At 45.8% G+C, this 23,905-nt stretch overlaps 1 long non-coding RNA gene across 1 annotated transcript in view; it reads right to left on the bottom strand.

Moving 5' to 3' along the window:
* Window positions 1–4,796: 4,796 nt before the first annotated feature.
* The window catches only part of LOC311516534, a 29,935-nt gene continuing 10,826 nt past the window's right edge, over window positions 4,797–23,905 (bottom strand). Inside the window, exons 2-3 of the long non-coding RNA XR_014710434.1 lie at window positions 20,446–20,561; window positions 4,797–6,839 (exon numbers count right to left, since the gene is read on the bottom strand). This is a non-coding gene — a long non-coding RNA (uncharacterized lncRNA). The remainder of the gene's footprint in view (window positions 6,840–20,445; window positions 20,562–23,905) is intronic.

The raw sequence follows: 23,905 nt of genomic DNA, 5'->3' as shown, positions 1-23,905 counted from the left end.
GGGGCATGGGTAAACATCGAATTTGGAGATGGCTTGACTTTTTTGAAACCTATGCAAAACTGGATAGTACCACCTGGCTTTGGGACCAATACAACCAGACTTCACCATTTGTTGCAGGATTCTTCAATGCCCCCTGTTTCCAACATCACATGGACCTCTTGCCTCATGGCCTCCCACATTCTTGAAGGGAGTGACCATAGGTTCTCCTGGACAAGGTACTGGTTCTGTTTGGATATGGTGTTGCATGAGATGATTCCACCCTGGCTGGGAGACAAACACGGTTGAGAAAACTTTTACAAGGCTTCTCACTTAGGCTTTCTGTTCTGGGTAGAGGTGTTCCCGCATCTGTATAGGGTTTGGGTCCAATGAAGTGGACACTTGGGGACTGGGTCTGGCTCAGGGGGATAAGGAGCAATAAATAACCTCTCTTGCTCCTTCCATGGCTTCAGAAGGTTAACGTGGTAGATCTAGGTTAGTTTCCTCTTATTGGGCTGCCTGATTTTGTAGTTTACTGGCCCAGCTTGGGGTATGACTTTGTATGGGCTTGCCATTTAGGGCAAGTAACTTAGACGATATACTTGGAAGTAGAAGAAGAACCCGATCTCCCAGCTTAAACATGCACCTATACATCCTTTTCTTATAGGTTCTCTCCTGGGCCTGTAGGTTACATGCATTAAAGCCAACTATTATGGCTAAATCTCATGAACAACAAACTGGCATTCAACATAAACAAAACCCAAGAAAACACTATGATTCACTAATAATAAGATATGATAACAAAATAATATGAATCAAACCAAAAGAAAACATATTGTGCAATAAAACAAGCTAGTAAATTGGCCTTATGGGCTACAGCACCAACCTTACATTTTAGGGGCAGAAAGAAGTATGCAATGATAGAAGTATCCACTAAGGAGGTTTTCTGTGGCAAAGGACCCTAGGGTTTCGAGCCTCTCCTGAAGTTTCAGAATATACTTTATCACATTCTTCATCCTAGGAGACTGTTCCTCCCCCATCTCTTGGATCAGGTCAAGTATTTCCTGGCATTGTCTCTCACGTAAGAGTTCAAATGGGGAGAATCCAGTAGATAACTGGGGAACTTCTCAAATAACAGGGGAGGAATCAGCTGATCCCAATGTCAGGGATCCTGAGGAATATTTTTTTTTTAACATTCTTTTCAGGGTCTGGTTGAATTGTCCAACCAGACCATCCATTGGTGGGTGATAGACAGATGGACATAAAGACTTGATTTTTAGTAGATTGCATACTTCTTTCAGCCCCTAAGATGTAAGGTTGGTGCTGTAGCCCATAAGGCCAATTTACTAGCTTGTTTTCTTGCACAATATGTTTTCTTTTAGTTTGATTCATATTATTTTGTTATTGTATCTTATTATTAGTGAATCATAGTATTTTCTTGGGTTTTGTTTATGTTGAATGCCAGTTTGTTGTTCATGAGATTTAGCCATAATAGTTGGCTGTAATGCATGTAATCTACAGGCCTGTATCCTGTATGATTAGCTAGAGCAAGTTAGTCTGAGTGTTTGCAACCTTTGGCATAGATAAATGGTCTTCTGGTTCCCCCCCTCTACTTTGGGGAACTAAACAAAGAACTGAATCTGTTTACCTTAGGTCTGGAGCAGACCAGTAACGACAGGGCACACCACAGGACATGGTAGTCCTGAGTTAGGCCACGGTTAACGGTTTCAGGAATGAGATAATCAATACTAATATGTATGAGTCTATGTCTGTAGGGAGGTCTTCCTGTTTGCCCTTGCACTATGGGACCCCTGTGCCCACAAATCAGCCAGAGACCTCTTCTGGGTGCAGTCACCAGTGCCTTTTATTTACAGTGTCAGCTCCCACTGTCTATTTACAGACTGCTCCAAACTAGCAACCTGGGGGACAGCTAGCTTCTCCAGCAAGCAGGGACACACAGCCCTTGGCTCCTCCCTTTCCTTTCTCTCCCCCCTTCACTTCCTTCCTGCCAGCCCCATATAGCCCCTGGCTAATGAGGCTCGCAGGTGCTTCCCTTCTGTCAATTAGGCGTGGCCTCCCCCCTTATGAACCGCCAGGTCCGGTCGACCTCGGCCCCTCTGCCCGGGGGGGGGTCCTCCGGGGAAGTTCCCCACTCTTGGCCAGGTGATGCCCGGCATCCTCCCCTGGGGTTTTTTCCATCTCCCACCCGCAAAACGTACATTGCTCGGGGGGTGGCTGCCCCCATAGTTCCACCTCTGCCTGCAGGTCGTCACACCAGTCGCACCCCTGCAGGTGTCCCATCCCCTGTACGGCCTTTATTTTTGGAAGGGGGTCAGAATCCATCCCACTGTCCTGCGGGACCCTCTGTGCCTCCGTTTCCCCTACACCACCCTGCTGGTTCTGGGTCCCCTCCCTGGGGAGTGGTGTTGTGGAGTGTCCCAATTGCCCCCTCTTGTCTTACAAGGGGCTGAGGCTGGCCGGCTCCCCCATACACCCTTCCTGCAGGTCTAATTGATCTGGGCTCTGTTGTCCAGGATTCTCTTCTTTGCTATTTCTGGGACTTTGCTCATCTTTCCCACTTGGGATCCTTGGTCTAGGGATATCTGCCTCCTCCTTCAGGGCACCTCGCCGCTTCTTCCTAGGTAGTGGGCCCCAGTCCCTACCTAACACCACCGGGTATGGTAGCCCCTTCAGCACCCCAACCCGCTTCCATTTGAAGTGGCCCCTCACTTCTAGGGGCACCTGGGCCACCGGACAGGACCTCTTGTCCCCATGAATACACTCGAGGGCCAGCCTTGCCCCCGCGATCAGCCAGTGCGGCTTCACCAGCCCCCTCTGTACAAGCAAACAGGCTGACACGGTATCTATCAGGCCTGTTTGGGTGTTCCTCCCAATTCTCACTGGGATGGTGGACCGTTTCTGCCCCCCTTTCTGCCCCCCCAGCTTGAGTCCAGCCAACCTTTACAGGTTCAGTGCTCCCCCCGGGGGCCCTCTGCCTCGATATATTCCTCCATCAACCTGACCACTGCCTCGACAGTGACAGGCTGGTGACGCCTCACCCAGACATGGATGTTCTTGGCGAGGCTCTGCAGCAATTGTTGTAGGACCAACGTGTCCATTGTTTCGCCCACCATGCATGTATCCGGCCTCAGCCAGTGAGTGGCCCAGTCCATTAGTCTCTGGGCATATGCCCACAGCCACACTGCCACCATCCATCGGGTCACCCAGAACTTTTGGCGGTACCACTCTGTCAACAGGCCCACCTGGTCTAGAATGGCCGCCCTCACTGCCTCATAGTTCTGGGCTTGTTCGTTGCTCAAGGCCATATAGGCTGCTTGTGCCTCTCCCGTTAGGTATGGAGCCAGTCGGAGGGCCCAGGTTGCCCTCTCCCACCCGGTGCATGTGGCTATCCGCTCAAAGGTCCTGAGAAAGGCATCCGGATCATCCACTGGGCTCATTTTACAGAGTCCCCAGCCCAGCGGCCAGATGGCATCCCCTCCTGCAGAACTCACCACTCTTTGCAGGAGCTGCTGTTGCATGCCGGTCTGCTCCTGTATGAACTCTTGCAGACTCTGCTGTTGCTTTGCTTGCCAGGTCAGTAAGGCCTGTCTCTCGGCCTGGTGGGACTGAAAACTTTGCAGGGCCTGCTGCATCTGCTCCTGCTGTTTGAACAGCCATTGCAGGGTCTTCTCCATATCTGGGCTGCCAACCACATTCACTAAAAGAAAAGGAGTACTTGTGGCACCTTAGAGACTAACCAATTTATTTGAGCATAAGCTTTCGTGAGTTACAGCTCACTTCATCGGATGCATACTGTGGAAAGTGTAGAAGACCTTTTTATATACACACAAAGCATGAAAAAATACCTCCTCCCACCCCACTCTCCTGCTAGTAATAGCTTATCTAAAGTGATCACTCTCCTTACAATGTGTATGATAATCAAGTTGGGCCATTTCCAGCACAAATCCAGGTTTTCTCACACACACCCCCCACCCATCACACACACAAACCCACTCTTCTGCTGGTAATAGCTTATCTAAAGTGACCACTCTCCTTACAATGTGTATGATAATCAAGGTGGGCCATTTCCAGCACAAATCCAGGGTTTAACAAGAATGTCGGGGGGGGGGGGGTGTAGGAAAATACAAGGGGAAATAGGTTACCTTGCATAATGACTTAGCCACTCCCAGTCTCTATTCAAGCCTAAGTTAATTGTATCAAATTTGCAAATGAATTCCAATTCAACAGTTTCTCGCTGGAGTCTGGATTTGAAGTTTTTTTGTTGTAATATCACAACTTTCATGTCTGTAATCGCATGACCAGAGAGATTGAAGTGTTCTCCGACTGGTTTATGAATGTTATAATTCTTGACATCTGATTTGTGTCCATTTATTCTTTTACATAGAGAATGTCCAGTTTGAACAATGTACATGGCAGAAGGGCACTGCTGGCACATGATGGCATATATCACATTGGTGGATGTGCAGGTGAATGAGCCTCTGATAGTGTGGCTGATGTTATTAGGCACTGTGATGGTGTCCCCTGAATAAATATGTGGGCACAGTTGGCAACGGGCTTTGTTGCAAGGATAGGTTCCTGGGTTAGTGGTTCTATTGTGTGGTATGTGGTTGCTGGTGAGTATTTGCTTCAAGTTGGGGGGCTGTCTGTAGGCAAGGACTGGCCTGTCTCCCAAGATTTGTGAGAGTGTTGGGTCATCCTTCAGAATAGGTTGTAGATCCTTAATAATGCGTTGGAGGGGTTTTAGTTGGGGGCTGAAGGTGACGGCTAGTGTCATTCTGTTATTTTCTTTGTTAGGCCTGTCCTGTAGTAGGAGACTTCTGGGAACTCTTCTGGCTCTATCAATCTGTTTCTTCACTTCCGCAGGTGGGTATTGTAGTTGTAAAAATGCTTGATAGAGATCTTGTAGGTGTTTGTCTCTGTCTGAGGGGTTGGAGCAAATGCGGTTGACTCTCGAATCCCAGACAAGCCCACACATGTAAGGGGATCTTCCTGTTTGCCCTCACACTATGGGACCCCTACACCCACAAATCAGCCAGAGACCTCTTCTGGGTGCAGTCACCAGTGCCTTTTATTTACAGTGTCAGTTCCCACCACCTTCTATTTACAGACCGCTCCAAACTAGCAACCTTGGGGACAGCTAGCTTCCCCAGCAAGTAGGGGGACACACCCCTTGGCTCCTCCCTTTCCTTTCTCCCCCACCTTTGCTTCCTTCCTGCCAGCCCTATATAGCCCCTGGCTAATGATGCTCGCAGGTGCTTCCCTTCTATCAGTTAGGCAAGGCATACTCAGCCAGCCCCAATTAATGCTTCTTAATTGGAGCGAGGCTAACAGAGGACTGGCTCAGGACCTCCTGGCCAGCACCCTGTTACAATGTCATAATATGTTAACCTATAGAGTAAGTGTACCCAAAGATTTATGTGGGTGAGGAAATAAGATTTGGGCATGGTAGGTTGGGCCTAGATTCTGGCAGTGGGCAGTACCGGGACCCTATAAGAGAGCAAACAACCATGCAGGGTAGTCGCTTTTTCCTATCTTCTGTCAAGCTATCAACTCAGCTTCGCAATACAGGCTAGCTACTCAACACTCGAACCTAGTCCCTACCAATTTGCGAAGCCTGGACCATCAGTTCCTCGGGCATGCCAGAGATGAGGCTGGTCCTCTGTCTCCTACCACCAGGTCTTCAGGGAAGGGTGTGAGTATGCTAGCTTAAGTAGTCTTTTAGAATAGATATTTACCACCAAGGATCATAGAATTGTATTATTTCTTGGTGACTCTGTGTTTTGTAACGTTAATTCTTCTTTCATTCATTTTAATAAAGACCTTAACAAGTTGGTATTATCCTCAGTATAAGTGTCCTTGCCATACACTCTGAGAGTCCTCTCACGATGTGTGAACTCTATGTGTTCTCTATCCCTGTAGCCTGAATTGGGACAAGAACCTTAAATGTCTTCTGATCAGAGCAGGGGTGAGTCATAATAAACCTGCCCATAAATTCAGGTCAACAGTTCCTTGACCAGTGAGGATTTTCTTAGGTACTCCTACTCTGAGAAAGCCTTTTAGCAGTTCAACTGAAATAGTCTTTTAATTGGGTTTGCACAGTGGGATTGCCCCAGGATAGCAGTTAGTATAAAATCAAACTATAACAAATACTTGCTTTTACCTAGCTGCACTTTTTTCTAAGGGCCCAATGATGTCCATCCTGACCCTTTCAAATGGGATGCTGACAAAGAGAGTGGGACAAGAGGGACTTTTTTCACTTCTTTAGGTCCTATTAGTTGGCATTTGGGGCAGGATTTGCAGAAATCTTTAATTTTTGGTGAATCCTGGGCCAAAAGAAGTATTTCAGAATCCTGGCCAGGGTTCTATCTGTTTTTCCAGACCCGCTTCTGACCCCCTCTGTGGGAGCCCTTTAACAGGAATATGGAGGGGGCAGGTCTACCATCACCCACCAGACCCCATAGGGTACTGGATCTCCAGGAGCGGGTCATGCAACATCAAACTGAGAACCATCTGCTGCAGTCCCAAGTGGTACAGCTCCTAGCAGAAAATCAGACACTCCGTGAGCAGCAGGCATGGTCCCAGGAGGAAATTTCTGTATTTCAGGCCTGGGCTAAGCCACTGCCCTTTGAACTGAGCTCTGCAGTACTGAACATTTTGATGGGGACCTCCTTGACTTCAGGGAGTTCCTTAACCTTAACAGTCCGAACTTCACAAAATAATTCATTTTATAAATTGACGCTTCAGAAGTGGGACTCGGTGCCGTCTTGTCCCAGGAAATAAATGGAGAGGAATTCCCAGTACTCTGCTTGAGCTCAAGCTGTTTCCCTCGGAACAGGCAGATTCTGTAATAGAAAAGGAAGGTCTCACTGTTAAATTGGTTGTGGACTCTCAGCAATGTTACCCATTCAAGCCTGTCACCGACCATGCCCCCTTGAGGTTGTTAAATGCCATGAAGGACACAAATGCTCAGCTTATGTGTTAGTACCTGTCTCTCCAGCCCTATTCTTTCCGAATTCAGTATTACTTGGCATATATAATCTGGTCAAGCCAAGCCACAGTGTTCTTATCAACGATATTCAAGGCAAGAAGATTTCCAGCTCTCTGCCCACTTGTGCATGATGGAAATGGAGGACACTCAACACAGTCTTACTTCCACTTGGTATCAGGTGCCACAGACAACAATAATCAGCCATAGTCCCCATACTGCATTCAGAACTCTGTCAAGTACTTCAAAGGAGTGTGGCTGAATGCCGAGGCATATGTCACCTGCATAAACAAACTTGTGAGACCCAGTATGTGGTAGGCCATTCGAATATAAGTTGAATAATGTTGGAGACAATATGATCCTTGCAGGAGGTCATTCTTCTGGTGTCTCCAAGCATTTGTTCTATCACCAATATGTGCACAGAGATGGTGATTTCTCAGAAAGAGAGCCATTGCACATACTAACCAACTTGGCATAGTTCTAGACAATTTAATCAAAAGACCCATATGCCAAACCATATTGTATGCTGCAGTCAGGTCAAGGAAAACTGAACCAGTCTTCAGTTTATGTTAGAATCTATTTTTGATTAAAGTTGTAAGTGCCAGTACTTGATCACATGTACTACGAGCACAGCAAAAACCAGCTTCCTCTGGTGCCAGCATGCCTTCCACAGATGGTGAAATGAGGGACAATGAATCAGTGTGGGGGACAGTGGACCAGCATTCATGACACATCCCCCATAAGTAGCCAGATGCAGCTTGTCTGCCATCTAGAGAAACGGACAATCCAACTAGCAGATTGAATTCAAGAATTAGTGTGCATATCAGTCAACTGGTCAAACAGGTTCCAGATGATAATTTTCCAAATTCAGTATAGAGTCAGAAAAATTCACCAAAATACTGATGTTTTCTCCCAGGAGTGGGGGAACATCCCAATGGCCCTGGGTCCCCAGGTTTTATCTTGAGGTAGAGGGGGTGTGATGTGTTATACAAACCCCACACTGGGCAACAAAGGGTTAAGGTGCTTTGTCCTTGCCCTACCCTGCCACACCTGCAAGAGATGCACACACTAGGGAAGGAGTTAAAAGGGAGCAGAACAGTTCATTTTTGGGCAGCTCAGGGAAGAGAAGGGACCTCTACCTTGCAGCTCCTGAAAAAGGCAGGATCTTTCCCTCAATGATTGTCCCTTCCTGAGGAAAGGGAGGGCCTGCTTCTGTTATACCTGGAGAGAGAGACATTCCCCCCCTCTCACCTACTAGCCCAGTTTATTTGAGTTGATTCCTTGTGTTTTGTTTATGGACTACCCCTTAAGGGAAAAGACTTTGAACTGACCTAGCTGGAGGGTCAAGACACAAGAAGAGGCAGCTGCTGCCCCAAGAGGGAGAGAGCTGCCATGCCCAGCTGCAAAGAGGCGCCAAGCGCTGAGCTGATCACCTTCATGTTTTTCTATTGCAAACTGTGAATTTTTGACAATAGTGGGGTGGTAGAAAGTGTCTCAGGGAGGGCAGCCTTAGGTGTTCCTGGGTGTCAGACACTTTTTGTCACCCTTACAGGGCCCTTGGCTGGGCTGGACTCTGAGGGAATGGGGAAGCCTGGACTCCCTTACCAAAACTGCCCTCAGTATGTCAAAGGGCCTAAGCCCCTGACTACAAGGCAACACTCCTTGCAACTGAAAACCATCAGAGAAGGGTGTCCGGAATTAAGTATAATAAAATAGAACTCCTTGGCACAGAGGTAAATGCAAAATAAATGTAAACAAGTACTATTCTAATAAAGGTTCTGCACTGCATAAACTTTAAACAGAAAAACAAAACAAAAATCCCAAACCCCTTAAGTGGCATTTTCCAGCAAAAAGCAGTTAACGTGTTCTAGCCATTGTCAAGAGTTGCCAAGTTGTCATGAAATCAGTCCTTAGTGTCAGTCCAGTTGCTGACTGCTCCTCTGTAAAAGTAGGCAGAATGCCATTTGAACAAGACTGTTTACAAGGTTACATAATTATATAATTTCTAAACTACTTCTCATACTGAATAGATGAGGGATGTTGGTTCAAGGCACAGTGAATGTCATATTACTTACTGAGAGGGAAGACAAAATAAACATTATCTGTTTTTAAGAGATTATTAATTTTAAACTGTATGTTGGGTAAAGAGGTACAGTTGGGTTGTATCTCACAATGAACTAATCATAGATAAATGCAAATATAGTGAAAAGATGGGAACATTTTCAAGTTTTGCCTTTTCAAAAGCACAGCTATAATATATTCATATACTGGATCAGGTTCATTTTGTAGAATATCAGGGTTGGAAGGGACCTCAGGAGGTCATCTAGTCCAATCCCCAATTTTTGGCCCAGATCCCTAAATGGCCCCCTCAAGGATTGAACTCACAACCCTGGGTTTAGCAGGCTAATGCTCAAACCACTGAGCTATTCCCTCACCCCATAGCTCAGTGGTTTGAGCATTGGCCTGCTAAACCCAGGGTTGTGAGTTCAATCCTTGAGGGGGCCATTTAGGGATCTGGGCCAAAAATTGGGGATTGGTCCTGCTTTGAGCAGGGGGTTGGACTAGATGACCACCTGAGGGCCTTTCCAACCCTGATATTCTATGATTCAGGCAGTACAAAAAGGTGGAATTCACCAAGGAGAGAGTAGGCTGTGGTACTTCTGCTGACCCATCCCCGAAATTTCTGCTGCAGGGAAGTCAACTCTAAAATTTCTATAAACCATTTCAGTACATCTGCAATCTGGCCTGGCCTTACATCCTCACTGTGTGGATGGTGCTGGCCTGCTCCATGTCCTAAAGTGGCAATGGAGACAGCTTGCACAGTTACACATCCACTCCTGTGGACTTTCTGCTGCTGGGGACTGATTTCTTCTAGTTTCTAGGCAATGAGTGAATTTGGCCCAGAACCTTTGCCAAATCTAGATCAATTAAAGCATCTGTCAGCAAGAGATTTAATGGAAGCTGAATGTCAAATGTGGTTTATACAAGGTCTTAACTACTAAATTAATGAATTTAATTTAATTAGGTTATTTGTACAATGCTTTGAAAATTAAAAGTGGCATGAATGCATTGCTAGATATTGTTACTAAAAAGCATTAATAATAAGTTGGAGGGTCTAAACTTGTCCTGTTCCTATTTAAGAAAAAAATTGCTTGTCAATGAAAGATCTAAATAGATAATTGAATGGTTCAAGAGGTTAGTATCTGTAATGTCCTCCTGGCCTGATGTCTGGGAAGATGACAGTACAGGAACAAGCTAGACCAGTGTTACAAACTATCATTATAAAACTAAATCTTAAAAGACTGAGTAAGCAGGAGGCAATAGGGTTGTGAGAAAATCTCACCCTGCTTTTCCAGTACAGGGACTGGGAAGCAAAACTCCTTATCGCACTCAGCAGAGGTGACATTTGGGATCCTCAATAGTCACTGCAGCTGATCCCTGCAAAACCCATCTGAAAGGCAAAAGTCCTCCAAAACTCAGTAATCATGAACAAAGGCCACATCTACACTGGTAAATTTAGGATCCATAACTGATCACCACTACAGCTTCAGTGGCAGGAACAATGGCATAGGCTGTATTGTAAACAGGACTCTGGATTAGACAATATGATGGTAAAAATGCCTCAGTCCTGTCTACACTACAGCCTTCAACATTACTACTATCAGTGAAGCTGCAAACTGGAGGATTATGGGTCCTAATTTCTAGTGTAGACAGGACCTCACAGTGCAGCTGTTGCCTTTACCCCTCAGCAGGGTATGATTTGTAACTGCATGAAGGGGAAAGACTTGAAGACCATTGTGAAAGCCATTACCATCCCCATAGATCTCAGATCATCTGCAAGGAGAGCTAACACTCCAGTCTTCCCCTCTCTTAGAAGCATGGATCCTTAAGACTCCCATACTGCAGTTACAGATTGGAGTGCTATATGAGAGACATAGAAGCCGTGTGGTGAGCTATTACTGCAAGGAAAAGCATTAATTAAAAATTAGCATGGGCTGTTCACACACAAAAAAGAGAGAGAAAGGATACAAAACAAAAAAGGGAAAGTAAACAAGAATCAAATAATGACTTTAAAACAAAAAAGAAAAATAGGCAACCAAACTAATAAATACAATTTTTAAAAAGAGAAAATGAGCAAGCCTCAAAAGAGCACCAAAAATTAATGAGTCAAGGATTAAAATTAACAGCACGAGCTGAAAGTAGTCAAGGAAACCATGGCAATTGGGTCCATCTCTAATGAAATAATGTACTCTTGCAATAAAGATTTATGAATAGAGGCTACCATTTGGCCTTGGGGTTTACTATTAACACTAAGAATTCACTCTAGCTTCAGTTTTATGGATTATAACATCACCGGAACCCATACGTGCTAGAACCAGGGGTGCTGGGGGTGCTGCATTCCCCCTTGGATTGAAGTGGTTGCCATTACAGACAGGGTTTATAGCTTGCTTCAATGACTCTCAGCATCCCCACTATACAAATTGTTCCAGCACCCCTGCCAAAACCCCAGGATGGAATTACAACCTTAGACCCCCTGCTCCACAATCATATTCACTAGTATAGAGCTTTACACTTCTTGAAAGCTACAGTGGAACTCCAAACAGGAACTCCTAGCAGATCTGACTGCAGGATCATGGCCTTATCAATCACAGTTGAGCGGCAGAATTACCAAAAGGCAGCCCTCCATCATCCTTACCCCCCATTTAAATTAGAGGCTCTAATTTGCAGGACCTCAGACATGCTTCAATGCAAAAAACTTTGCCCATTTCCCCTTCCTATGTCTTATTTCCAAAAGTAACTTAGGTACTTAAGGTCAGACATTCCATGCTATTTAGGCATCTAAAGATGTAGATAGGTTGGCTAGGTTCCTAACTCCCATTGATTTCAATATGTGCTGAGCACATGGACACTTTTGAAAATCCCACTAGGAGCCTATCTGCATTTTAGGCACCTACATTACTTTAAAAATATGGCCCTAAGAAACTTTTTAAAATGGGACTTAGGCTCCTACATTGGGTAGGAGCTTTGGAAATGTTACCTTATATCTTTAAATTAAGACCATTGTGAGGGAGGGGAACAAAACAATAAATCAAATACAAAATAAATGTCAGTAGAAAAAAAGCAAATAACTAGAGGCAAAATGTGAACTGTCAAAATATGTTGTAGAATTAATGCAGAATGTGCACTGATTCCTATGATGCCAGTCTCTATCTGAAGAATGCACTAGCAATAACATTCATCTTCTTTCTTTTTTCACATCAGCTACTTGGTAAATTAGCCCGTTATTTCAATTGAGCAACTATAGCAACATAGACTACATTTACTTATCTAATATGCAAAGTACAGACTGACAGAGAAAATGCTAATGTTATACTGGTACAGACTTACTTGTACTTTACTGCATGATGCCAGGTTCTATAATTATACAATGTATTGTTCCAGGACATGTCATAATTACATTTAGAGTTGTCAGTTTTACAAGGGAGTTCTTTCTGAAGATCAAACAAATAAAAATACATTGAAAGGGTCATTGGATTATGTCAGTGTGACACTCTCCTCAGGGCACCCAGAGCCTTGCATCACTGCGTTACTTCTGTGCCTCAGCAAGAATCAGTTTTGCTGGGGCTTCAACTGTGTGTTAGCTCTTGCCACACCAGTCTATCTGCCTCACCAGCAAATTCCTCAGGATGCTGCGAGTCTTAACCTTGCCTTGCAGGTAACAGTCCGTGAACTCCCATTCCCATGTACCCCAGAGACATCGCTCTGCAATGTCCAGTCTCTCTCACAGAAGCTATTAAATTTTAGCTCAGAACTCCTACTTTACTTCGGTATAACAGTGCTGAGATGGCTTATAGTAAAACTGAGAATAAGCTTATTGATAAAGAACATAGATTTATGTGATACTAAGCAAGAGAAAAGAGATGGGTCTGGTTACATAAAAAACTATATAAATCATGCTTTTCAGTGTTCAAGCCTCAACTTTAGCAAGCCACAATCTTTGCCTAAATAGCTTTTTCAGCTTTTTTGAGACATTAAGCTACCAGCCTCTCCAGCCTTTGTGACAGGAGGATCCAACATTCACACAACATTCACTTTGACACCTAAGTGATGGATAACTAAGGAGTTGTCCCCCCTTTATTTTATAGTCCAGTAAATCTTTGAAATGTATTATTCCAAAGTGTATCCCCAAATAAAATTCTTCTCGCCACTGTTTTTGTCTCTTCCTCTTGACTTTCTGTGCTCCTTTACAATTTTTGTGAATATTATATGCTTTTTGTTTATTCATTTGGAGTTTGGGTGTTTTTTAGGGTTCAACTGACATATGCAGACTGTCCAAATTTTGTTCTTATGACGTAAGTACCCCAAGGCTGCCTAAATTATGCCAAGGGCATAATTGGGAGCCTGCAACTGCCCATCACTGGGAGGGCACAAAGTTAGTGCTTCCCAACCCTTGGGCTGTACCTTCTGCGCCTCCTAGAAGCATAGCACAGGATCTTAGCCTCGAGGGTAGGTCTACTCTACAAGGTAGGGTTGCGATTCTCCTACTGTTCATGTACCATACTTGCGCTGCTCTCATAGAGCTAACACAAGTGTAAAGAGCTGTGTAGCCACAGTAGCATGGGTAGGGCACTGGAGGCACAGGTGAGCCATGCTGCATACGTACTGCTTTCAGGTAGGTTTGTACTTGGCGTGGCTCAGCTGTGCCTCCACTGCTGCTACCAGTGCTACCATGGCTGCACTGCTAATTGTATTCATGCTAATTTGATGAGAGCTAGTAGGAGTGTGTATACACGAACAGCAGGGGAATCACGCCCCTAGCTCATAGTGTAGACATGTCTGCACTGTAATCCAACCTCTGACTGCAGCATGTCCTAGCTTTACCTGCTCTAGCACAGCTAAAAATAGCAGTGCAGATGCGGTAGCATGGACTTCAGTGCAGGCTGTAGAAGCCCACTGGGGACTCTGAGTACAGTAACTCCTCACTTAACGTCGCCCCGGTTAACGTTGTTTTGTTGCGGATCAGTTAGGGAACATGCTCATTTAAAGTCATGCAATGCTCCACTCTTACGTTGTTTGGCTGCCTGCTTTCTCCACAGCTGACAGCCTCCCTTCGCCCCACCCCCATCCCCACAGTACCTCCTGCCCTCCGGCAGACCCCGGGGATCAGCACCTTTCCCCTCCTCCCTCCCGCCTCCTACCCACAGCAATCAGCTGGCTTGCGGGGGAGGAGGGAGAAGCGAGGACTCAGCGCACAGGCCCTGCCTCCCTCCCCTGCCTCCTGAACAATGCAAACCAGCTGATTACCCTGGGCAGGAGGCAGGGAAGGGAGGGGGAGCCTGCATGCCAAGTCCTCACTCCTCCTCCCTCCCTCCTGTCCCGCAAACCAGCTGATTGCCCCGGGCGGGGGGGGGGGGAGCAAGTACTCAGCATGCCTCCCCCCTCCCTCCCTCCCCTGCCTCTTGCCCACGGCAATCAGCTGGCTTGCAGCATTCAGAAGAGAGTGGGGAGGAGGAAGGATGCAGAGTGTGAAGTAAAGGGGAAGAAGAGGCGGGTCAAGGGTGGGGGCTTGAGGGAAGGGGTGGACTGGATGGGCCAAGGGTTGAGCCCCCTGCCCCTGGCAAAGTCAGTGCCTGTGCTTGCAAGAACAGCAAGAGGAGCAGCCAGACAATCCATCCTCTTCCACTTTCTGACTCCACCACCTCAACCAAGCTTCATTCTCAGCAGTGATGATTGTAGTATTAAATTGTTTGTTTAGAACTTATACCTGTATTAAATTGCTTGTTTAAAATTATTTAAAATTTATATAATGTCTTTTGTCTGGCAAAAAAAAATTTCCCTGGAACCTAACCCCCCCCATTTACATTAATTCTTATGGGGAAATTGGATTCGCTTAACATTGTTTCACTTAAAGTCACATTTTTCAGGAACATAATAACTACAACGTTAAGTGAGGAGCTACTGTAGTACATACTCACATAAATAGCTTGTGTGGGAACTTGTGATGCCATGTCAATACTGCTATTTTTAGTCATGCTAGCACAGATCAAGCTAGTGTGGATATATCTACCTGTCCTTTAATCACACTTCATATTTCAGTGTACAAAGACCCTTAGTGTATACTGTGCAGAAGAAGAACTATTGGAGGAACAGCCCTGGAAGGGCTTGAAGAAGCAGATAAGAATCAAATCAAAACCAGCTTGGATCTGTGAAACCAAGAGTCCAGATCTATTTCCTTCCAGAGAAGAATGGATTTAGGACCTGATCCTGTAAGGTGCTAATCAGCTCCTCAGAAGTAGTTAATACCTTCCATTACTATTAACTTCACAATGGGCACTCTGCACCTCCAGGATTTCATAGAATATCAGGGTTGGAAGGGACCTCAGGAGGTCATCTAGTCCAATCCCCTGCTCAAAGCAGGACCAATCCCAATTTTTGCCCCATACCCCTAATTGGGCCCCTCAAGGACTGAACTCACAACTCTGGGTTTAGCAGGCCAATGCTCAAACCACTGAGCTATCCCTCCCACCTTTATCACAGCTTTTAAGATCGAGCCCTTAAAGTCAGCTTTATATGTCTCTAGACAGTTTGTGTATGGTTGTGTGTGTGAGAGAGGGAGATAAGGTCTTTAAGCCTCTTATATGCTACTCTTGTTGACTGGAGGGGTCATGTGAGTGCAGGCTGTGGAAGCTGAGTGTCAAAGAAGGGCTAATTAAGTGCAGGAGATGGGCAGGTTGCATGGTGGTTTGTGACAAAGGGGGTTGGTGAAAGGGAGGTTTGTGACTATGCATGTGTAGTTTTAAAGTGATTTTCAAAATAAAATACAATTTACTGTACCTTTTCCTGTACTTTTATGGTATGTACCAGGGAATTTACCTTTCCACATATATATGGCACAAGTCAGTGTTTAAAATATAATAATTAACATGCTGGCATATTTCCCTTTCTCCTCAGGGCTCCAAACTGCCTGAAGATCCTTTAGCTGCTTGGTCAGCTCTGAAGTCAGGATTGGTTATTTCCTCCTTCCAGCTCTCCTTTTCTGCCTGAGATACCCAATACAATGGAGGAACCTAAATGAGTTAAATAAAACTTTAAAACAATTATTTATTATTTTTGCTTTTGAAATATATGTATTACTTTTGCTTCCTCCACCCCATCTTTTTCCATTTCTTTATTTCTTTTCCTCTTTCAGGGACTTGCAGAGGGGAAGTCATGCCCTGATTGGCCACAAGGAAGCACTATCTAAACAGTTCATTTACAAATTTGCTGGTGAATACAGGCATCAGGCTAACCCCTGTGGAAGGGAGTAGGTCAGGACTTTAAAAAAACAAAGCCTCCCCAGCAGTATGGACATGGAGCAACCATTGAAATGGATGATGCAACAGAACGGCCAACTCAGCAGCAGCAGCTACAGCAACTCCTCCAGCAGATGGTCACCCAGCACCAGCAGCTGATCCAAGATTTAATTTTTCAGCAGCAACAGCAACAACAACAGCTAGTGCATCAGGTGGTGACCATACTGCAGCCTCCCACAATAGTCGGTCTTCCGGCACATATCTGACAGAGGCCCCAGTACCAGTCAGACTAACAAAAATGGGACCTGAAGATGATCCAGAGGCCTTTCTCAGAAGGTTTGAATGAGTGGCAGTGGCAACATAGAATCATAGAATCATAGAATATCAGGGTTGGAAGGGACCCCTGAAGGTCATCTAGTCCAACCCCCTGCTCGAAGCAGGACCAATTCCCAGTTAAATCATCCCAGCCAGGGCTTTGTCAAGCCTGACCTTAAAAACCTCTAAGGAAGGAGATTCTACCACCTCCCTAGGTAACGCATTCCAGTGTTTCACCACCCTCTTAGTGAAAAAGTTTTTCCTAATATCCAATCTAAACCTCCCCCACTGCAACTTGAGACCATTACTCCTCATTCTGTCATCTGCTACCATTGAGAACAGTCTAGAGCCATCCTCTTTGGAACCCCCTTTCAGGTAGTTGAAAGCAGCTATCAAATCCCCCCTCATTCTTCTCTTCTGCAGGCTAAACAATCCCAGCTCCCTCAGCCTCTCCTCATAAGTCATGTGTTCTAGACCCCTAATCATTTTTGTTGCCCTTCGCTGGACTCTCTCCAATTTATCCACATCCTTCTTGTAGTGTGGGGCCCAAAACTGGACACAGTACTCCAGATGAGGCCTCACCAATGTCGAATAGAGGGGAACGAGCACGTCCCTCGATCTGCTCGCTATGCCCCTACTTATACATCCCAAAATGCCATTGGCCTTCTTGGCAACAAAGGCACACTGCTGACTCATACCCAGCTTCTCGTCCACTGTCACCCCTAGGTCCTTTTCCGCAGAACTGCTGCCGAGCCATTCGGTCCCTAGTCTGTAGCGGTGCATTGGATTCTTCCATCCGAAGTGCAGGATCCTGCACTTATCCTTATTGAACCTCATCAGATTTCTTTTGGCCCAATCCTCCAATTTGTCTAGGTCCTTCTGTATCCTATCCCTCCCCTCCAGCGTATCTACCACTCCTCTCAGTTTAGTATCATCCGCAAATTTGCTGAGAGTGCAATCCACACCATCCTCCAGATCATTTATGAAGATATTGAACAAAACCAGCCCCAGGACCGACCCTTGGGGCACTCCACTTGATACCAGCTGCCAACTAGACATGGAGCCATTGATCACTACCCGTTGAGCCCGACAATCTAGCCAGCTTTCTACCCACCTTATAGTGCATTCATCCAGCCCATACTTCCTTAACTTGCTGACAAGAATACTGCGGGAGACCATGTCAAAAGCTTTGCTAAAGTCAAGAAACAATACATCCACTGCTTTCCCTTCATCCACAGAACCAGTAATCTCATCATAATGGGCAACATGGTGGGCACATGAGCAATGGGCAATCTTACTATCCGCACACTTGACTGGAATTGCACAAGAGGCCTATTGTGGGTTAGACTCAGTAATATCATAAGATTCTGCATGAGTCAAACTGGCCATTTTGGATTCTTTGGCTATCATTCAGCCAGTGATTTTGGGAGGAGCAATATCCTTTGAATGCCTGGGCCCACGTGATGGCACGAAACTGGAAGACTGGTGTTGGCAGTGGATCAGACCCAAAACAATGGTAGGGGTTCAAGTAGTGGAAATGATTCTGCTCAAATAGTTTACACAGGTACTCCCTGTCAGGGAAGGAGACTGGGTGTTACATCACTGGCTTGAGACAATAACTGAAGCAATCCAGCTAATGGAGATCTCTATGGTGGCTAGGATAGCAATATCCAGAAAGGGACCCTCCTGGGCCAAGGAATAAGCTCTGGTGAATGAAAAATGTGGCCAAGAGGATCTGTGTCCTGAAGAACCCTACCCAGGGCCTCCCTAGCCAGGATTTAAGAAGCTCAGGAAGTCATGGGAGTCATGAACAACTCAAAGTAAGGAATTGGAATAGTCTGGCTGAGGGTCAGCTCAAGAATCCTCCAACTCTCACCAATCTCAAAAAAGGGAAATCCTGGGGTCAGGCACAGGGAAGGCCCATGCAGAAGAGATTACTGAGAAATTATGGGGAGGCCTCCATACCAGCAACCAGGTCCAGGATGTGTGTTTTAATTGTGGCCTCCCATGGCACTGGTACCAGGACTGTCTGTTTATGGAATGCAGTTACGGTAAGTCTGGACTGCAGAGGCCCAAACAGGTTGGCCAGGGCCAGCTAAACTGACCAGCCTGGTTAAACTGGATAGAAGTAATGGGCCTTGTGATCTCAGGGACACAGAGGGGTCTGACCCTCATGAAAGAATCATCAGTACCAACTCCAAGATTGCCCCGCAGCACCATCTACTTATAGTGTTTGCATGGGGATGTAAAGCCATATTCCCACACTCAATTTCTGCTTCCCATGGAGGAGCTTACAAGACCCCTAATTGCCAGCCTCATGACATCACTCAGTTACCCAGTCATTATTGACTGAGACTGGGACTATTTTGGGGACCTCCTGACAGCGTTCTTGGGATCTCCCCAGAGCACAGGGTCCTCACAGCTGGCATCCCCTCAGTTGACTTGGGGCCCAATAGGCCTCACTCATATAGCACATAGCCAGGCCAGAGGGCAAGAGTTCCAAGCAGCTAGTTGCTTCCTTAGGATCCCTGTCCTTCCTGCAGTTTAGGATTACCCCCTTATCCAAATCTGAGATCCTGATTAGGTTCTACAACGTTATTGAAGAACAAAAAGGAGATGAGACTTTAAGTTGGTCCTATGTACTAGTGGTCATTTTTAATGGGAAGATAGTGGACCCCCTGCTACCTGAAGTATTCCCCCATTTTGAAATTCAGGGTGAGTGGTTGTACCACCTAGAGAAAGATCACCAAAGGAAGTTCAAACCTAATTCCTGGTGTCCCAGATGCCCCTGTTTTTCTGGCCCAGGATATATAAGAAGGTTCCAGACTTCTCCACCTCTTGCTCAGAATGTCAACTAACTGCACCCCAGAGAATGACGAAGGCTATTTTCAGGGTTCCCTCCCCACTCTGACCTCTGGGGTACAGATGTGGGGACCCTCATGAAAGATCCCCTAAACATATTTCTACCAGCTTAGGTTAAAAACTTCCCCAAGGAACAAATCCTTTCCTTGTCCTTGGACAGTATTGCTGCCACCACCAAGTGATTTAGACAAAAATTCAGGAAAAGGACCACTTGGAGTCCCTATTTCCCCCAAATATCCCCCCAAGCGTCTTCATCCCCTTTCCTGGGGAGGCTTGAGAATAATATACCAACCAATTGCCTTTAATATAAGTACAGAGCAGACCCTTTATCTTTAAGACACTAAAATCAATCAGGTTCTGAAAAGAAGAACTTTATTATAAAGAAAAAAGTAAAAGACGCACCTCTGTAAAATCAGGATGGAAGGTAACTTTACAGGATGATAAAAAGATTTAAAACACAAAGGATTCCCCTATAGGCTCAGCTTCAAAGTTACAAAAAAAAAAACAGGAATAAAACTCACTCTTAGCATAGGGAAAATTCATAAGCTAAAACAAAAGATAATCTAACACATTTCCTTGCCTTTACTTACAATTACTGTAACTTTAGATGTATCATTTCAGGTATGTTTTAGGAGATGTTTTACCTGTTTGGTCACTCTCTCCATCCAGAGAGGAAACAAAGAAAGAGAGCGCAAACAAAACCTCCGCCCCCCCCCGCCCCCCCAGATTTGAAAGTATCTTCTTTCCCCATTGGTCCTTCTGGTCAGGTGCCATCTATTTAATTGAACAGATTAACCCCTTACAGGTAAGGCAATTCAGTTCAGCTGCCCATTGTATATTTATGACAGCTATACTGGTCCATCTCCCCTTGGTTGGCATACCATTTGTGAGGACTGGAATGGACATGGTTGGGCCACTCAACAAAAATGTGGGCTGGTTCTTGCTAAATCTTGGTAATCATGGATTATGCTACCCAATATCCTGAGGCCTTACCTTTGTGCTCCACAAACATCAAAGCCACTGCAGCTGGTTTTATGAATTGATGAAGATCTTTGCCCAAGTAGGGGTTCCTCAGGAGATTCTCACAGACTACGGAACTAAATTTACATCTGAAGTAAAAACAAACAAAAAACAAAAGCTGACCACTGAAGATCAAGTACCTCCTAACCGTCAACTACCCTCCCCAAATGATGGGTGGTAGAATGTTTTAATCAGACACTAAAAAAATTATTTGCCACAGATACTTGTCACTGGGACCAGCTGCTTCCCCACCATCACCATCCTGTTTGTGGTATGACATGTACCACAATCATCTACAGTATTCTCCCCATTTGAACTGTTGAATGGGAGGCAGCCGTGAGGGACTCTGGATTTAGTACAAGAAATGTGGGAGGAACTAAGTCCCCAAGGTGACAGTGTTGTATAAAACAGCCTCACCATTTGCAAAAGGCTAAGAGACTTTAGGTACCATCACACAGGAGAATCTGCTAAGTTCATACAGCACCCAAGAAACAACCTATAATAAAGGGGCCCACCTCTGAGTGTTCTAATAGGGGGATCTTGTTGCTTCCTAAATTTGACTCTCTAGTTCTGAGTCAAAACTACTGGCCTCCTTACAAAATTATTGGTCAGGTAGGGCCAGTGAATTTTGAAATCAGGCAGTCAGTCAAGAGGAGGCCCAAACAAATTTACTATGTCAATCTCCTAAAGCTGGAAAAAGCAAGGGAGGGCATACGTATAGCTTGCTACCCTCTGGAACTAGAGTTAGGGCTTTAGACAGACAGCATCTCAGACTTCAGAACAGTTAATACTGGGGACAATCTCGCGCCAAAGCAGAAGATCCAAGCCCAACAGCTGATTGCTGCCTTCTCAATGGTGTTTTCTGCCCGGCCTGGGTGAACCCACCTCACCACCCATCACATAGCCTGGACACTGTGTCAGGGAAAACTCGCAGCCTTTTTCCCAGAAGCTGAGAGAGCTCATGGAACAAGAACTCCAATCTATGTTGGACCTTGGGGTAACTGAGGAATCCTGTAGTGACTTAGGGAGTCCAATAATATTGGTCCCTAAGCTGGATGTAACCAACCAATTTTGCATTGACTTTAGAAAAGTCAGTGCCATATAAAAGTTTGACACATTTCCCCTGCCATGTATTGAAAAACTATTACATCAGCTGGGTGCAGCCAAATATATCACCACCCTGGATCTTAACCCAAAAGATACTCACAAATTCCATTCACACCAGAATCTCAAGAAAAAAACAGACTTTGCCTCCCCCTTCAGCCTGTATCAGTTCCAGGCCATGCCATGGGCCTTACACAATGCACCAGCAACATTCCAACAGCTAATGGACCACGTCCTCCGGTCTATAACGGTTATGTCACTGCTTACCTCAACAATGTTGTGATCTATAGCCAGAGCTGGGAGGACCACCTAAAGCAAGTAGCTTCTGTACTTTGGTCCGTCAAAGAGGATGGACTAACAGCAACCCTGCACAATACTGCGTAGGCAAAGACAAGATGCCTTACCTCACGTATACCTTGGGGAAAGGTCAGGTACAATCTCTTGTGGACAAGGTCCAGCCCACTCTGACTACAAAGAAGCAGATGTTCAGGTTTCTGGGTTTCTTAGGTTACTACCACCAGTTTGTACTGCGGTTCTCATCTATTGTGGCCCCCTCAGCATTAAGCTTAAAGACAGTAGCCCAGAGATTGGCAACCTATGGCCCACGGCCCGCTAGGGTAAGCCTCCTGGTGGGACGGGACAGTTTGTTTACCTGCCACATCTGCAGGTTCGCCCTATTGCAGCTCCCACTGGCCGCGTTTCGCTGCTCCAGGCCAATGGGGGCTGTGCGAAGCGGCGTGGGCTGAGGGATGTGCTGGCTGCTGCTTCCTGCGGCCCCCATTGGTCTGGAGTGGCGAAATGCAGCCAGTGGGAGCTGCAATCGGCCGAATCTGCAGTCGCGGCAGTTAAACAAACCGGCGAAGCCTGCCAGGGGGCTTACCCTGCTGGGCTGCATGCCAAAGGTTGCCGATCCCTGCAGTAGCCCAAAAAAGATCCACTGGACAAAAGCCTATGAGAAAGTCTTTCAGACCCTAAAATATCACCTTTGCAGAATCTTATGCACCCTAGATTTCACCAAGGAATTTCTCCTACAAACTGATGCCTCTGAAATTTGAGGTATTGTTGTCTAAGATGATTGATGGTGAGGAACACCCCATCCTCTATCTAAGCTGAAAATTGTTCCCAAGAGAAAGGCCCACTCCATGATAGAAGAAGAGGGCTTAGTTGTGAAATGGGCCATGGAAGCACTCAGATGTTACGTCCTTGACAATAAGTTCACTCTCGTAATGAATCATGCCCTGCTACAATGGCTTCATGTCATGAAAGACACCAGCCCCTGAAGCATGTGGTAATACCTATCCCTCCAGTCCTTCTAGATCTGGATACAGCATTGGCCTGCAGGTGCTCACCAAAATGCAGATTTTTTTTCTCTCAGGATGGAGGGAAGTTGGTTGGGAAGAGCCATAACCCAAGCAGTATCCTGAAGGAGAGAGAATGCGATGAGGTAGATAGGCCCCATACTGGCAATGAGGGGGTTAAAGATCCCACATCCTGCTAAACCTGCAGCCAATCTCAGGTGCGGAGAGGGGAGTTAAAAGGAGAAGACCTAGCCCAGTTCAGATCTGACCAGGAAGGAGAGTAGAGCTCTGCTACTTCCTTGACCAGGGAAGCCTGGTTCCAGCCAATAGCCTAAGACAACTTGCTACTTAGATGAGTTGGAGATAAGGCTTTGGATTCTTTGACCATGGGATGGTGTTCCAAGAAGAAGGATTGCTAGGCAGAGACGGGCTCCACCTCTCAACGAAGAGAGGGAAGAGCATCTTTGCAAGCAGGCTGGCTAATTTAGTGAGGAGGGATTTACACTAGGTTCACTGGGGGAAAGAGACCAAAGCCCTGAGGTAAGTGGGGAAGTGGGATACCAGGAGGAAGCACGAGCAGGAGAGCGCAAGAGGGGAGGACTCCTGCCTCATGCTGAGAAAGCAGGATGATCAGTAAGTTATCTTAAGTGCTTATAACACAAACACAAGGAGCCTGGGAAACAAGGAGGGAGAACTGGAAGTCCTGGCACAGTCAAGGAATTATGATGTGATTGGAATAACAGAGACTTGGTGGGATAACTCACATGACTGGAGTACTGTCGTGGATGGATATACACTGTTCAGGAAGGACAGGCAGGGCAGAAAAGGTGAGGAAGTTGCACTGTGTGTAAGAGAGCAGTATAACTGCTCAGAGCTCCAGTATGAAACTGCAGAAAAACCTGAGAGTCTCTGGATTCAGTTTAGAAATGTGAGCAACAAGGGTGATGTTGTGGTGGGAGTCTGCTATAGACCACCAGACCAGGGGGATGAGGTGAACGAGGCTTTCTTCTGGCATCTAACAGAAATTACTA

This window comes from Lepidochelys olivacea (assembly GCF_965140295.1).
Source record: "Lepidochelys olivacea isolate rLepOli2 genome assembly, chromosome: 2".
Lineage (NCBI taxonomy): Eukaryota > Metazoa > Chordata > Testudines > Cheloniidae > Lepidochelys > Lepidochelys olivacea.
Note: the sequence above shows the minus strand (reverse complement) of the source record. Positions and strands in the feature narration are given on the sequence as shown.